General features: G+C 50.7%; 1 protein-coding gene and 1 long non-coding RNA gene across 3 annotated transcripts in view; one reads left to right on the top strand and one right to left on the bottom strand.

The window, feature by feature from the left end:
- LOC116949266 (receptor-type tyrosine-protein phosphatase gamma-like) overlaps nt 1-16,061 on the bottom strand; it is a 574,019-nt gene that overhangs the window by 41,542 nt on the left and 516,416 nt on the right. The window lies entirely within an intron of this gene.
- LOC142930095 (uncharacterized) overlaps nt 8,058-16,061 on the top strand; it is a 32,628-nt gene continuing 24,624 nt past the window's right edge. Inside the window, exons 1-2 of the long non-coding RNA XR_012946060.1 lie at nt 8,058-11,919; nt 12,134-12,723. This is a non-coding gene — a long non-coding RNA (uncharacterized LOC142930095). The remainder of the gene's footprint in view (nt 11,920-12,133; nt 12,724-16,061) is intronic.

Here is a 16,061-nt window from a genome sequence, read left to right as displayed (position 1 = left end):
GACAGGTGCCATGGGTTGGCTGACTGAGATGACTGGCAGATGCACCAGCTGTGCCCCCTACTGTGCCAACTTGCTGAATTTTGGTTTAACACGTAGGCTTTCACGACACATATTAACCATAAGAGGTTTTTGAGTTTGATCGCGTAAATATAAATGTGTCGTTAAATCCGCCACCACCCAACACAGACAATTAGTAAGGTTTGTCACGTAAACAAAACATGCCAATTCGTTATTAGTTTAGCACACCGGTGTGTTGGAGAGTAAACCCACAACATTTACAATTAGAGTATGACATTTCGCCAGTAATCAGTACTGGCATTATAATTGCTGTATTTTAGCCGCCCGGCACTCCGCTCGTTGTTGTGAGCGTCACTCCTCTGCCCTCCGTTGCTGCTGGAGGACGGCTGCCTTCCACTGCCCAGCAGCATCCTTCACACACACCTACGCACGCGCGCTCTAACCCACGCGGCGCAATGAAGATGCGAGCCGCGAAAACCGACGTTGACGCTGGTGCCTGCAGTCGTGACAACTGCGATGTCGAATCGAACAGAGGGGGGCAGAGGTTGAAGAGCGATGAAGCCCAGAGGACGGATAGACGGTTAACGTGCCGCGTTTTATTCTGTAGCCTGCTGACCTCGCTCCCTGCTGGGCGTCTGTGAAAAAAAGAGCTTCATAGCTCATCGGATTCCTCCGGCCTAAATAAAGATTCTAAATGACTATGTAAATGCATCTTCGCTTTGTCGCCTTTATATTTGCGCAGGAGCTGCAAAGTGCCCCAAGGGGGGCGGGCGGCGTTGAGATCTTCAAACGATCTCACAGTTTGTCGTGCTTGTCAACTCGCCCTTATTAATTCAGAATCCGTCTCCCCCCTCCCCTCCTCTCTCTTCATTCCGTCCCATTCTTCTGTCAGACCGTGAAAGATCAAAGGAAATGGAAGCCTGGACACCGCGCGGGGGAAGCCTCCCGACTGACGCAGAGGGGCAGCGCGTGAGCCATTTGTCCTGACACGGCTTCATAGTTGCCGAAGTTCCTGGTTTTAATCGAGAAGGCCGCCCTGGTTATTGATGCGGCGTGCGCTTCTTAACCGGAGTACGAATGACGCCACGCACTGTCTGCTCCGCTCACGATGGACGTTAAAGATGCTGTGAAGTCTTTCGCAATGTGGAACCATCGCGTGCCAGGGTCCAAATTTGCACAGCAGCAGCAGTAGCGATCATCGCCCCTCTAACTGGCAGAGTGACGGCCCACGTCACTATTGCGAATGAGACTCCATTCTTGACCTCGTGATTTCTCACCCTGGTCACACAGAATCAGCTGGAAACGTGCGTGGCACGGGGACACGGCCCAGCCGTGTAAAGGGCGTGGACGTGAGACAAAGGTCCCCCAAATCGGCTGTTGGGGTAAGTCCTGTTAGCGAGCACCTACGAAGATCGGCATGGCGCACCTTTGAGGGGAGTGGTGTGGCCAAAACCACACCTGGACATCCGTGTCTCCCCGGTGCTGATGTTTACACACCGCAGCAGGCACTCATTTGAGGCTGAGTAAACCTAGCAGAAGCCAAAGACCATTCCAGATATTCGTCACCGATGTTGGCTCTTCGTGAAAATCGAACTCGGGTCATGCGTCGATATCCCCGTGCGCTAACCACTGCGACACCGCTCCCTATAGGCAACGACATCCGGCGTTCACCACTAAGTGGCGGTGATGTCACCACGATGCTTGTGACAGGCTAGGTGCACTTTGAAGCCACGTGAAGTGTTAAAGGCTCGCTGGTACAAAGTCACGGGACAGACCCAGGTGCCGTGAGTCGACTGAGACGACTGGCAAAAGCACCGCCTGTGCTCCTCACTGAGCCAAATTGCAGTGTTGTAGCCTTCCAGTGCTTTGCTCGTTGTTGTTGGAGGGCGATTGCCTCCAAGTGCTCAGTAGCATCCTTCACGAGCTTCCTCCACAGAGGTCAACCATCACCCCATTGGAACCAGTCATCTGCCACTCAACAACACATCATCTTGTACTACATCAGCCAATCTCTTTGCTAGCCTGCCTATGCTGCGCTCTGTTTAGCCACCTAATCTCTGGCCAAACGGAAGCTGCTTGGGCATGAGGTGGCTGGGTATGCGGGCTATATGACCCAGCCAACACAGCCTTGCCTGTCCGAGGAACTCATAAATGATGGAGACTCTGTCCAGATCTTTTAAGAATCTGTGAGCTCACACAAATCCAGCCTGATTAAACCGAGGATGGATAGTAGGCAGGCCAGCCTGAATATTTCAAACTGGCGCAGATTTTTATTTAGTGGGCTCCATAGACACACACGCATTCAAAAGATAAAGATCCCCTGTGTAGCCTGAACAGACTGTTGGAGCAAGTGCTGTTAGCGAAGGCCAGCACGGCAAACGAGGGGGTGGGTGGCCAACCCCATGCACGGCCGCCTTTGTCTCCCCAGTGGCGATGTTTACACACCGCACCAAGTGCTCATTTAAGGCTGAGTCGACCGAAGGGAAGTCCAGGTCTGGTTCAGATAATCATGACTAGTGTTTGCTGCGAGCGGGAATCGAACTTGTGTCGCCGGGTTCGTAGCGCAGCGCTCTAACCGCTACACACTACCGCTCCCGATACACACATATGCACCACATTCGCAAAGGCAAAGATCACATGTGCACGCACATGTACACATACCGCAGAAGTCATCAATCAAACACAGACACGCACAAATACACAATGACACGTACACACAGGCACGGGACAGTTGCTGCTCACTCATCCACACATGGGGCCACGCACGCATGACCGCACATCACAGTTGACAAAAAAATGTAATTCTCATTAAATAAAATTTAACATTAACTAAATTGCATTATTGTACGGTGCCCTTAATTTGGCCTGACCGGGTCTATGAAAATGATGAGTAATTATTATTCCAGCGTGCAGACTAACGAGCCGGACTAATTGATGGAAGTGGATTTTAACGCAAGTGGGATGGTCTAAGAAAGAGTGGCATGAGATCAGGCGAGTTTGTGTGCGCACGTGAACGTATGTGTGTGTGCAAATGTGTGTGTGTGTGCTCTGGACGGGTGCGAGGGGCTGGTAACCCCTCCACCTTCAAAAAATTACCACGAAACTACGACTTAAATATGTAACTAATAAGCTTGTGCTGGAGACCCCGGGGGGACAGGCATCTATGACGTCTCCTGGCCAAACCCCAATTGGCGGAGCCAGGAGATTGAATCTCTACCCTCGGGGCTCCTCCAGAAACAACGAAAAGCCACTTCGTTTGGCCACGTGGAATGTTCGAACAGGTCTTCTCGGCCACGGTCATTCCCTCCCTTCTCTATGCTTGCGAAATGTGGACCCCCCCTAATGGAACATCTTCGCCGGTTAGAAACATTTAGGCTGGCCTGCCTACGATCCATGCTGGGTTTAACCAGGCTGGATTGTGTGAGGAGCTCACAAATCCTTGAAAGATCTGGGCACAGTCCCATCGGTGAGCTCCTCCGGCAGGCAAGGCTGCGTTGGCTGGGGCATGTAGCCCGCATGACCAGCCACCGCATGCTGAAACAGCTTTTGTTCGGGCGGATCGAGGGGGCAGAACGGGCGCGGCACGGGCGCGGCACGGGCTAGAGAAGAGACGGAGTGATGTGGTACAGGAGGACGTGGAGTTGGGTGGACTTGCCGATGACTTGTACCAGCGGTGTCAAGATCGGCCTCTGTGGAGGAGGCTCGTGAAGGACGCTACTGGGCAGTTGGAGGCAGTCGCCCTCCAACAACAATGGAGGGCGGAGGAGCGACGCTCACAACAACGAGCGGAGCGCCGGGTGGCTAAAGCACAGCAGGTTGGCACAGTAGGGGGCACAGGTGGTGCATCAGCCAGTCATCTCAGTCAGTCGACCCGTGGCACCTGGGTCTGCCCCGTGACCTCCTGCCAGCGGGCGTTCGACACTTCACGTGGCCTCAAGGTGCACATGGCCTGGCACAAGCGTCGTGGTGACGTCACCGCCACTTAGTGGCGAATGGCGGTTGTTGTATGTGTCCGGCAAAAACAACCCCCTACCTCCTCGTAGTGCTGGATGGCAACGCTGTGGTGGGCACAGCCTTGAGGGGAGGGCCAATTTAGATTGACCATTCCCCTCATGGCGTTTGTAACCACCACAGTGGCCAAATGGGGGCTCTGGACAGGTGCAAGGGGCTAGTAACCTTTCCATCTTCAATTAATTACCAGAAAACCACGAAAAAAATATCTACTTAATAAGCTTGTGCCGGAGGCCCCGAGGGGACAGGCGTCTATGACAACTACTGGCCAAATCCCATTTGGCGGAGCCAGGAGATTGAATCTTTACCCTCGGGGCTCCTCCAGAAACAACAAAAAGCCACTTCAGATGGCCACGTGGAATGTCCGAACGTTCACTGCGGAGGAGAGGCTGCCACTCCTCTGTCGGGAGCTGGACCGGTACCGTCTGGATCTCTGTGGTATTCAGGAGGTCCAGTGGACCGGCTCTGGCTCCTGCCACCATGAGGGGTGGACAGTCCTCTACTCGGGGTAGGAGACTGCCAAACAACAGGGAGTGGCTCTTCTTCTCAGAAAAAGAATGAAGGGGGTGTGGGAGCGTGGCGGTGAGGTGTGGGAAGCGGTAAGCCCCAGACTATGTTGGGCTCGCCTTCCCATCAACCGGAGGCGAGGAGTAGTGGTCGTGGTTACTTAGGCCCCACCCGAAGACGAACATCCGTGGAGGGATGCAGGCAAGGCCGAGGAGTCAGATGACTTCTATGACCTCCTGTCAAAGGTGCTAGCTAAAGTGGCCCCTCGGGATAGAGTCATCCTGTTGGGCCACTTCAATGCCCGAGTTGGTCATGATGCTGGCACCTGGTCTGGAGTGATTGGAAGGCATGGGCCAGATCAGCTCAATAACAACGGTAGGAGGCTGCTAGATTTTTGTGCAGCCCATGGGCTTGTAATTACCAACACGTGGTTCCGGCATCGGCACATCCACACAACATCATGAATGCATGCCGGGTCCAAGCAAGAACATCTACTGGATTACGTACTGATGGAACAGCGGATGCGGGCCCATGTCCTTGACAACAGGACCTACTGTGGAGCTGATCTGCCCACTGACCATCGACTTGTCATCTGAAAAATGCGCCTGCCATTCTTCCACTCCGGTGGTGGGTGTACACCCAGGACCCGTTCACACCCAAGGTGGCCTGGTCTCAGCTAGCTGATGAAAGTTGCAAGCGAGAATTTAATAATCGCTTGCGGCTGGGGTTGGCATCATCCCCCACTCCTCCAGATGTCGAGGGGAAATGGGCGAGGTTTAGGACTGTGACTCATGCAGCTGCAATGGCTGCTTTGGGTACACGGTCCAGACCTCCCCAGAGACCCTGGCTGACGGAGGAGGTGTTCAGGCTGGCTAGGAAAAAGCGACAGGCCCACTCTCATCGTCTACAGCATCCCACATCAGAGAATGAGGAGGCTTACCGTAGCCTTCGCTCGGAGGTTCGGAGAGCCGTGAGGTGCTGCAAGGATGGGTGGTGGTCGCGGGTTGCTGAGGAGATGGAATCTGCCTCAATGGCCCGCGATCACAAATCACTATTTAACTCCATCAAAAAAGTAACCTGCAGCGCCACACCTATTACCATCATTAGGGGAAAAAACGGTGATCCAATCGACCACCCCCAGGAACAGGTTTGCAGATTTGCTGAGCATTTCTGTGAGGTCTTGGGGGAGGGAAATCCCTCGTGGCACAAAGTGAGGATGACCCTGCTGAGGCTGCGGTGCCTCAAATATTGGAAGGTCATCTCTTGTGAGTGGCTGGCTGAGGTGCCATCTGTTGAGGAAGTACTAAAGGCGATCCATAGTCTGAGACCAGGAAAGGCATTGGGCAGAGATGATGTCCCAAGCGAAATGCTGTGGGAGGGTGGCGTTTGTGCACAGACTGCCCTACATGACATCATAACAACAGTCTGGACCACTGGATGGGTTCCGCAGGATTGGAAGGATGTCCTGGTGGTCCCCCTCTTCAAGAAGGGGGACCGCACAGACTGTAACAATTACAGGGGCATCTCACTCCTCAATATTCCGGGAAAGGTCCTGGCAAGGATTATTCTACATAGCCTTGCCAGGCATGCTGAGGAGAGGCTTGCCGAGCCTCCGATGCCATATTTTCTGTCCGTCTGCTACAGCAGAGGTGTAGGGAATTCCAACAAGACCTACATCTCTGCTTCGTTGACCTGGTCAAAGCCTATGATACCATCAGTAGGCCTGGGCTCTGGGTTATTCGTCGTGCTTTCGGAGTCCCTGACCCTCTGCTCACGATCAATAAGGACTTACATGATGGGGAGCGGGCCCGAGTAAAACTATGTGGCCGGGAGTCGGAGCCATTCCCTTTTCACCTTGGGGTGCGACAGGGATGTCCGCTGGCTCCCAGATTATTTAACATCCTTTTCGACCAAGTAGTTCGTGAAGCCTTTGATTGCTGTACTGGAGGAATTTCCATCTGGTACAGTTACAATGGGATGTTAATCGATGACCGGGTGCGGTCAAGGGATGGTTTCCTATTGGTCAACCACGTTATGTCTGCCGATGATGTAGTAATTGCCGCTCACTCAAAGGAGGAGTTGGATTCAATGCTGCTGAACCTGGAGCGTGCCACTAACAGTTGGAGCCTTACCATCAGCCCCACCATCGGACACTCCACCCCCACAACTCCCAATTGGTGATGGGGCAGTTGTGGGGAGAGTGGAGAGTTTCCCATACCTGGGCAGTGTGTTTATGACCAGCTCCAGTTTAACAGCAGAGGTCTCACTCCGAATCAGTCAAGCGGCAAAATCTTTAAATCAGTTGCGTAAAGCTGTGTGGAAGCTACCTGGTCTGTCGCTCCGCCCGAAGCTTCAGGTCTTCTCAGCCACGGTCAGTCGCTCCCCTCTCTACGCTTGCGAAACGTGGACTCCCATCATGGAACATCTTCACCGGTTAGAAACATTTAGGCTGGCCTGCCTACGATCCATCCTGGGTTTAACCAGGCTGGATTGTGTGAGGAGCTCACAAATCCTTGAAAGATCTGGGCAAAGTCCCATCGGTGAGCTCCTCCGTCAGGCAAGGCTGTGTTGGCTGGGTCATGTAGCCCGCATGCCCAGTCACCGCATGCCTAAACAGCTTTTGTTCGGCCGGATAGAGGGGGCTAAACGGACGCAGCACGGGCTAGAGAAGAGATGGAGTTATGTAGTACAGGAGAATGTGGAGCTGATTGGACTTGCCGATGACTGGTACCAGCAGTGTCAAGATCGGCCTCTGTGGAGGAGGCTCCTTTTGGTTGCTACTGGGCAGTTGGAGGCAGTCGCCATCCAACAACAATGGAGGGGGGAGGAGCGACACTCACAACAACGAGCGGAGTGCCGGGTGGCTGAAGCACAGCAAGTTCGGCCAGATGGTGCATCAGCCAGTCATTTCAGTAAGTCGACCCGTGGCACCTGGGTCTGCCCCGTGACCTCCTGCCAGCGGGCGTTCGACACTTCCCGTGGCCTCAACGTGCACAAAGCCTGGCACAAGAGTCATGGTGACGTCACCGCCACCTAGTAGCGAATGGCGGTTGTTGTTGTTGTGTGTACATGTGTCTGAGGAGTGGTAGTATAGCTCTTAGTGCGCTGTACTACGAACCCGATGACCATTATATGAACCGGTTCTGGGCCTCCCCTATGTCGACGCAGCCTCAAATTAGTACCTGGTGCGGTGTTTAAACATCGCCACTGGGGAGATAAATGCAGTCTGGCATAGCGCTAGCCACGTGCGGTCAGCGTGCTGCGCTAACCGCTACAAGACCGCACTTGCCCCAACAGTCTGTTCGACTACACCGTGGAACTTTATCTTGTATGTGTTTGTGTGTATGTACATAAGTGGTCGGTGTGTGTGAGAGTGAGTGCAGAGACGACTGCAGACACAAGTGGATTCTTTGTGAATGCTTAGTGTGTGTGTGCACGCATACTAATGTAGGCAGCAGATGACGCATAAGTGAGTGCCTCTAATAGTTGGACTTCTCCACGAGTTACGAGTGACTTGGAGTGTGGAGGTGGTGTATGCGTGTGTGTGAGTTACATAAGTGAGTGAGTGGTGTGTGTGTGAGTTAGGTGGGTGAGTTAGTGAGTGGTTTGTGTGTGAGTTAGGTGGGTGAGATAGTGAGTGTGTGTGTGAGTTAGGTGGGTGAGTTAGTGAGTGGTGTGTGTGAGTTAGTGAGCGGTGTTTGTGATTTTAGAGGGTGAGTGAGTGAATGGTGTGTGTGTGAGTTAGGTGGGTGAGTTAGTGAGTAGTGTGTGCGTGGGTTAGGTGGGTGAGTTAGTGAGTGGTGTGTGTGAGTTAGGTGAGTGAGTTAGTGAGTAGTGTGTGTGTGTGTGAGTTAGTGAGTGGTGTGTGTGTGAGTTAGGTGGGTGAGTTAGTGAGTGGTGTGCGTGTGAGTTAGGTGGGTGAGTTAGTAAGTAGCGTGTGTGTGTGAGTTAGTGAGTGGTGTGTATGAGTTAGGTGGGTGAGTTAGTGAGTAGTGTGTGTGTGTGAGTTAGTGAGTGGTGTGTGTGTGAGTTAGGTGGGTGAGTTAGTGAGTGGTGTGCGTGTGAGTTAGGTGGGTGAGTTAGTAAGTAGCGTGTGTGTGTGAGTTAGTGAGTGGTGTGTGTGAGCGTTAGGTGGGTGAGTTAGTGCATGGTGTGTGTGAGTTAGGTGGGTGAGTTAGTGAGTAGTGTGTGTGTGAGTTAGGTGGGTGAGCGGTGTGTGTGAGTTAGGTGGGTGAGTGAGTAGTGTGTGTGTGAGTTAGGTGGGTGAGTTAGTGAGTGGTGTGTGTGAGTTAGGTAGGTTAGTTAGTGAGTGGTGTGTGTGAGAGTTAGGTGGGTGAGTTAGTGCATGTTGTGTGTGTGAGTTAGGTGGGAGAGTTAGTGAGTGGTGTGTGTGAGTTAGGTGGGTGATTTAGTGAGTGGTGTGTGTGTGACTTAGGTGGGTGAGTTAGTGAGTGGTGTGTGTGAGTTAGGTGGGTGAGTTAGTGAGCGGTGTGTGTGAGTTAGGTGGGTGAGTGAGTGGTGTGTGTGTGAGATAGGTGGGTGAGTTAGTGAGTGGTGTGTGTGAGTTAGGTAGGTGAGTTAGTGAGTGGTGTGTGTGAGAGTTAGGTGGGTGAGTTAGTGCATGTTGTGTGTGTGAGTTAGGTGGGTGAGTTAGTGAGTGGTGTGTGTGAGTAAGGTGGGTGAGTTAGTGAGTGGTGTGTGTGTGTGTGAGTTAGGTGGGTGAGTTAGTGAGTGGTGTGTGTGTGTGAGTTATTGAGTAGTATGTGTGTGAGTTCGGTGGGTGAGTTAGTGAGTAGTGTGTGTGTGGGATAGGTGGGTGAGTTAGTGAGTGGTGTGTGTGAGTTAGGTGGGTGAGTTAGTGAGTAGTGTGTGAGAGTAAGGTGGGTGAGTTAGTGCATGTGTGTGTGTGAGTTAGGTGGGTGAGTTAGGGAGTGGTATGTGTGAGAGTTAAGTGGGTGAGTTAGTGAGTAGTGTGTGTGAGAGTTAGGTGAATGAGTTAGTGAGTAGTGTGTATGTGAATTAGGTGGAAAAGTTAGTGAGTGGTGTGTGTGAGTTAGGTGGGTGAGTTACTGAGTAGTGTGTGAGTTAGGTGGGTGAGTTAGTGAGTAGTGTGTGTGTGTGTGAGCTAGGTGGGTGAGTTAGTGAGTGGTGTGTGTGAGTTAGGTGGGTGAGTTAGTGAGTGGTGTGTGTGAGTTAGTGAGGAGTGTGTGTGTGAGTTCGGTGGGTGAGTTAGTGAGTAGTGTGTGTGTGGGATAGGTGGGTGAGTTAGTGAGTGGTGTGTGTGAGTTAGGTGGGTGAGTTAGTGAGTAGTGTGTGAGAGTAATGTGGGTGAGTTAGTGAGTAGTGTGTGTGTTTGAGTTAGTGAGTGGTGTGTGTGTGAGTTAGGTGGGTGAGTTAGTGAGAGGTGTGTGTGTGAGTTAGGTGGGTGAATTAGTGAGTGGTGTGTGTGTGAGTTAGGTGGGTGAGTTAGTAAGTAGTGTGTGTGAGTTAGTGAGTGGTGTGTGTGAGAATTAGGTGGGTGAGTTAGTGCATAATGTGTGTGTGTGAGTTAAGTGGGTGAGTTAGTGAGTGGTGTGTGTGAGTTACGTGGGTGAGTTGGTGAGTGGTGTGTGTGAGTTAGGTGGGTGAGTTAGTACATGGTGTGTGTGAGAGTGAGGTGGGTGAATTAGTGAGTGGTGTGTGCGTGAGTTAGGTGGGTGAGTTAGTGAGTGGTGTGTGTGAGTTAGGTGGGTGAGTTAGTGAGTGGTGTGTGTGTGAGTTAGGTGGGTGAGTTAGTGAGTGGTGTGTGTGAGTTAGGTGAGTGAGTTAGTGCATGGTGTGTGAGTTAGGTGGGTGAGTTAGTGAGTGGTGGATGTGTGAGTTAGGTGGGTGAGTTAGTGAGTAGAGTGTGTGAGAGTTAGGTGTGTGAATTAGTGAGTAGTGTGTATGTGAATTAGGTGGATGAGTTAGTGAGTGGTGTGTGTGTGTGTGAGTTAGTGAGTGGTGTGTGAGAGTTAGGTGGGTGAGTTAGTGCATGATGTGTGTGTGAGTTAGGTGGGTGAGTTAGTGAGTGGTGTGAGTTAAGGGTGAGTTAGTGAGTGGTGTGTGTGTGAGTTAGGTGGGTGAGTTAGTGAGTGGTGTGTGTGAGTTAGATGGGTGAGTTAGTGCATGGTGTGTGTGTGAGTTAGGTGCGTGAGTTAGTGAGTGGTGTGTGTGAGTTAGTGAGGAGTGTGTGTGTGAGTTCGGTGGGTGAGTTAGTGAGTAGTGTGTGTGTGGGATAGGTGGGTGAGTTAGTGAGTGGTGTGTGTGAGTTAGGTGGGTGAGTTAGTGAGTAGTGTCTGAGAGTAATGTGGGTGAGTTAGTGAGTAGTGTGTGTGTTTGAGTTAGTGAGTGGTGTGTGTGTGAGTTAGGTGGGTGAGTTAGTGAGAGGTGTGTGTGTGAGTTAGGTGGGTGAATTAGTGAGTGGTGTGTGTGTGAGTTAGGTGGGTGAGTTAGTAAGTAGTGTGTGTGAGTTAGTGAGTGGTGTGTGTGAGAATTAGGTGGGTGAGTTAGTGCATAATGTGTGTGTGTGAGTTAGGTGGGTGAGTTAGTGAGTGGTGTGTGTGAGTTACGTGGGTGAGTTGGTGAGTGGTGTGTGTGAGTTAGGTGGGTGAGTTAGTACATGGTGTGTGTGAGAGTGAGGTGGGTGAATTAGTGAGTGGTGTGTGCGTGAGTTAGGTGGGTGAGTGAGTGAGTGGTGTGTGTGAGTTAGGTGGGTGAGTTAGTGAGTGGTGTGTGTGTGAGTTAGGTGGGTGAGTTAGTGAGTGGTGTGTGTGAGTTAGGTGAGTGAGTTAGTGCATGGTGTGTGAGTTAGGTGGGTGAGTTAGTGAGTGGTGGATGTGTGAGTTAGGTGGGTGAGTTAGTGAGTAGAGTGTGTGAGAGTTAGGTGTGTGAATTAGTGAGTAGTGTGTATGTGAATTAGGTGGATGAGTTAGTGAGTGGTGTGTGTGTGTGTGAGTTAGTGAGTGGTGTGTGTGAGTTAGGTGAGTGAGTTAGTGCATGGTGTGTGAGTTAGGTGGGTGAGTTAGTGAGTGGTGTGTGTGTGAGTTACGTGGGTGAGTTAGTGAGTGGTGTGTGTGAGTTAGGTGGGTGAGTTAGTGCATGATGTGTGTGTGAGTTAGGTGGGTGAGTTAGTGAGTGGTGTGTGTGAGTTAAGGGTGAGTTAGTGAGTGGTGTGTGTGTGAGTTACGTGGGTGAGTTAGTGAGTGGTGTGTGTGAGTTAGATGGGTGAGTTAGTGCATGGTGTGTGTGTGAGTTAGGTGCGTGAGTTAGTGAGTGGTGTGTGTGTGTGAGTTAGGTGGGTGAGTTAGTGAGCGGTGTGTGTGAGTTAGGTGGGTGAGTTAGTGAGTGGTGTGTGTGAGTTAGGTGGGTGAGTTAGTGAGTGGTGTGTGTGTGAGTTAGTTGCGTAAGTTAGTGAGTGGTGTGTGTGAGAGTTATGTGGGGGAGTTAGTGCATGTTGTGTGTGTGAGTTAGGTGGGTGAGTTAGTGAGTGGTGTGTGTGAGTTAGGTCGGTGAGTTAGTGAGTGGTGTGTGTGTGAGTTAGGTGGGTGAGTTAGTGCATGTTGTGTGTGTGAGTTAGGTGGGTGAGTTAGTGAGTGGTGTGTGTGAGTTAGGTGAGTGAGTTAGTGCATGGTGTGTGTGTGAGTTAGGTGGGTGAGTTAGTGAGTGGTGGATGTGTGAGTTAGGTGGGTGAGTTAGGGAGTGGTATGTGTGAGATTTAAGTGGGTGAGTTAGTGAGTAGTGTGTGTGAGAGTTAGGTGAGTGAATTAGTGAGTAGTGTGTATGTGAATTAGGTGGATGAGTTAGTGAGTGGTGTGTGTGTGTGAGTTAGCTGGGTGAGTTGCTGAGTAGTGTGTGTGTGAGTTAGGTGGGTGAGTAAGTGAGTAGTGTGTGTGAGAGTACGGTGGGTGAGTTAGTGAGTAGTGTGTGTGTGGGATAGGTGGGTGAGTTAGTGAGTGGTGTGTGTGAGTTAGGTGGGTGAGTTAGTGAGTAGTGTGTGAGAGTAAGGTGGGTGAGTTAGTGAGTAGTGTGTGTGTGAGTTAGGTGGGTGAGTTAGTAAGTAGTGTGTGTGAGTTAGTGAGTGGTATGTGTAAGAGTTAGGTGGGTGAGTTAGTGCATGGTGTATGTGTTAGTTAGGTGGGTGAGTTAGTAGTAGTATGTGAGAGTTAGGTGTGTGAATTAGTGAGTGGTGTGTGAGTTAGGTGGGTGAGTTAGTAAGTAGTGTGTGTGTGAGTTAGTGAATGGTGTGTGTGAGAGTTAGGTGGGTGAGTTAGTGCATGGTGTGTGTGTGAGTTAGGTGGGTGAGTTAGTGAGTGGTGTGTGAGTTAGGTGGGTGAGTTAGTGAGTGGTGTGTGTGTGAGTTAGGTGGGTGATTTAGTGAGTGGTGTGTGTGAGTTAGGTGGGTGAGTTAGTGCATGGTGTGTGTGTGAGGTAGGTGGGTGAGTTAGTGAGTGGTGTGTGAGTGAGATGGGTAAGTTAGTGAGTGGTGTGTGTGAGTTAGGTGGGTGAGTTAGTGAGTGTTGTGTGTGTGAGTTAGGTGGGTGAGTTAGTGAGTGATGTGTGTGAGTTAGGTGGGTGAGTTAGTGCATGGTGTGTGTGTGAGTTAGGTGGGTGAGTTAGTGAGTGATGTGTGTGAGTTAGGTGGGTGAGTTAGTGAGTGGTGTGTGTATGAGTTAGGTGGGTGAGTTAGTGCATGGTGTGTGTGTGAGTTAGGTGGGTGAGTTAGTGAGTGATGTGTGAGATTTAAGTGGGTGAGTTAGTGAGTAGTGTGTGTGAGAGTTAGGTGAGTGAATTAGTGAGTAGTGTGTATGTGAATTAGGTGAGTAGTGTGTGTGTGAGTTAGGTGGGTGAGTTAGTGAGTGGTGTGTGTGTGAGTTAGGTGGGTAAGTTGGTGAGTAGTGTGTGAGAGTTAGGTGGGTGAATTAGTGAGTGGCATGTGTGAGTTAGGTGGGTGAGTTAGTAAGTAGTGTGTGTGAGTTAGTGTGAGAGTTAGGTGGGTGAGTTAGTGAGTGGTGTCTGTGAGTTAGGTGGGTGAGTTAGTGAATGGTGTGTGTGTGAGTTAGGTGGGTGAGTTAGTGAGTGGTGTGTGTGTTAGGTGGGTGAGTTAGTGCATGGTGTGTGTGTGAGGTAGGTGGGTGAGTTAGTGAGTGGTGTGTGAGTTAGATGGGTAAGTTAGTGAGTGGTGTGTGAGTTAGGTGGGTGAGTTAGTGAGTGTTGTGTGTGTGAGTTAGGTGGGTGAGTTAGTGAGTGGTATGTGTGAGTTAGTGAGCGGTGTTTGTGATTTTGGTGGATGAGTGAGTGAATGGTGTGTGTGTGAGTTAGGTGGGTGAGTTAGTGAGTAGTGTGTGTGTGGGTTAGGTGGGTGAGTTAGTGAGTGGTGTGTGAGTTAGGTGGGTGAGTTAGTGAGTGGTGTGTGTGTGAGTTAGGTGGGTGAGTTAGTGAGTGGTGTGTGTGTGAGTTAGTTGCGTGAGTTAGTGAGTGGTGTGTCTGAGAGTTATGTGGGTGAGTTAGTGCATGTTGTGTGTGTGAGTTAGGTGGGTGAGTTAGTGAGTGGTGTGTGTGAGTTAGGTCGGTGAGTTAGTGAGTGGTGTGTGTGTGAGTTAGGTGGGTGAGTTAGTGCATGTTGTGTGTGTGAGTTAGGTGGGTGAGTTAGTGAGTGGTGTGTGTGAGTTAGGGGAGTGAGTTAGTGCATGGTGTGTGTGTGAGTTAGGTGGGTGAGTTAGTGAGTGGTGGATGTGTGAGTTAGGTGGGTGAGTTAGGGAGTGGTATGTGTGAGATTTAAGTGGGTGAGTTAGTGAGTAGTGTGTGTGAGAGTTAGGTGAGTGAATTAGTGAGTAGTGTGTATGTGAATTAGGTGGATGAGTTAGTGAGTGGTGTGTGTGTGAGTTAGCTGGGTGAGTTGCTGAGTAGTGTGTGTGTGAGTTAGGTGAGTGAGTAAGTGAGTAGTGTGTGTGAGAGTACGGTGGGTGAGTTAGTGAGTAGCGTGTGTGTGGGATAGGTGGGTGAGTTAGTGAGTGGTGTGTGTGAGTTAGGTGGGTGAGTTAGTGAGTAGTGTGTGAGAGTAAGGTGGGTGAGTTAGTGAGTAGTGTGTGTGTTTGAGTTAGTGAGTGTTGTGTGTGAGTTAGGTGGGTGAGTTAGTGAAAGGTGTGTGTGTGAGTTATGTGGGTGAATTAGTGAGTGGTGTGTGTGTGAGTTAGGTGGGTGAGTTAGTGAGTGGTGTGTGAGTTAAATGGGTAAGTTAGTGAGTGGTGTGTGTGAGTTAGGTGGGTGAGTTAGTGAGTGTTGTGTGTGTGAGTTAGGTGGGTGAGTTAGTGAGTGATGTGTGTGAGTTAGGTGGGTGAGTTAGTGCATGGTGTGTGTGTGAGTTAGGTGGGTGAGTTAGTGAGTGATGTGTGTGAGTTAGGTGGGTGAGTTAGTGAGTGGTGTGTGTGTGAGTTAGGTGGGTGAGTTAGGGAGTGGTATGTGTGAGATTTAAGTGGGTGAGTTAGTGAGTAGTGTGTGTGAGAGTTAGGTGAGTGAATTAGTGAGTAGTGTGTATGTGAATTAGGTGAGTAGTGTGTGTGTGAGTTAGGTGGGTGAGTTAGTGAGTGGTGTGTGTAAGTTAGGTGGGTGAGTTAGTAAGTAGTGTGTGTGAGTTAGTGAGTGGTGTGTGTGAGAGTTAGGTGGGTGAGTTAGTGAGTGGTGTGTGTGAGTTAGGTGGGTGAGTTAGTGAATGGTGTGTGTGTGAGTTAGGTGGGTGAGTTAGTGAGTGGTGTGTGTGTTAGGTGGGTGAGTGAGTGAATGGTGTGTGTGTGAGTTAGGTGGGTGAGTTAGTGAGTAGTGTGTGTGTGGGTTAGGTGGGTGAGTTAGTGAGTGGTGTGTGTGAGTTAGGTGGGTGAGTTAGTGAGTGGTGTGTGTGTGAGTTAGGTGGGTGAGTTAGTGAGTAATGTGTGTGCGTGATTTAGGTGGGTGAGTTAGTGAGTGGTGTGTGGGAGTAGGTGGGTGAGTTAGTGAGTGGTGTGTGAGAGTTAGGTGGGTGAGTTAGTGCATGGTGTGTGTGTGCGTTAGGTGGGTGAGTTAGTGAGTGGTGTGTGTGTGTTAGGTGGGTGAGTTAGTGAGTGGTGTGTGTGTGAGTTAGATGGGTGAGTTAGTGCATGGTGTGTGTGTAAGTTAGGTGGGTGAGTTAGTGAGCGGTGTGTGTGAGTTAGGTGGGTGAGTTAGTGAGTGGTGTGTGTGTGATTTAGGTGGGTGAGGTAGTGAGTGGTGTGTGTGAGTTAGGTGGGTGAGTTAGTACATGGTGTGTGTCAGGTAGGTGGGTGAGTTAGTGAGTGGTGTGTGAGTTAGATGGGTAAGTTAGTGAGTTGTGTGTGTGAGTTAGGTGGGTGAGTTAGTGAGTGTTGTGTGTGTGAGTTAGGTGGGTGAGTTAGTGAGTGGTGTATGTGAGTTAGGTGGGTGAATAAGTGAGTAGTGTGTGAGAGTTAGGTGGGTTAGTTAGTGCATGGTGTGTGTGTGATTTAGATGGGTGAGTT

The sequence above is a fragment of the Petromyzon marinus genome, chromosome 36 (assembly GCF_048934315.1).
Source record: "Petromyzon marinus isolate PM22_M1 ecotype Great Lakes invasive population chromosome 36, UKy_Petmar_22M1.pri1.0, whole genome shotgun sequence".
NCBI lineage: Eukaryota > Metazoa > Chordata > Hyperoartia > Petromyzontiformes > Petromyzontidae > Petromyzon > Petromyzon marinus.
This window is presented reverse-complemented; position numbering and strand designations above follow the sequence as displayed.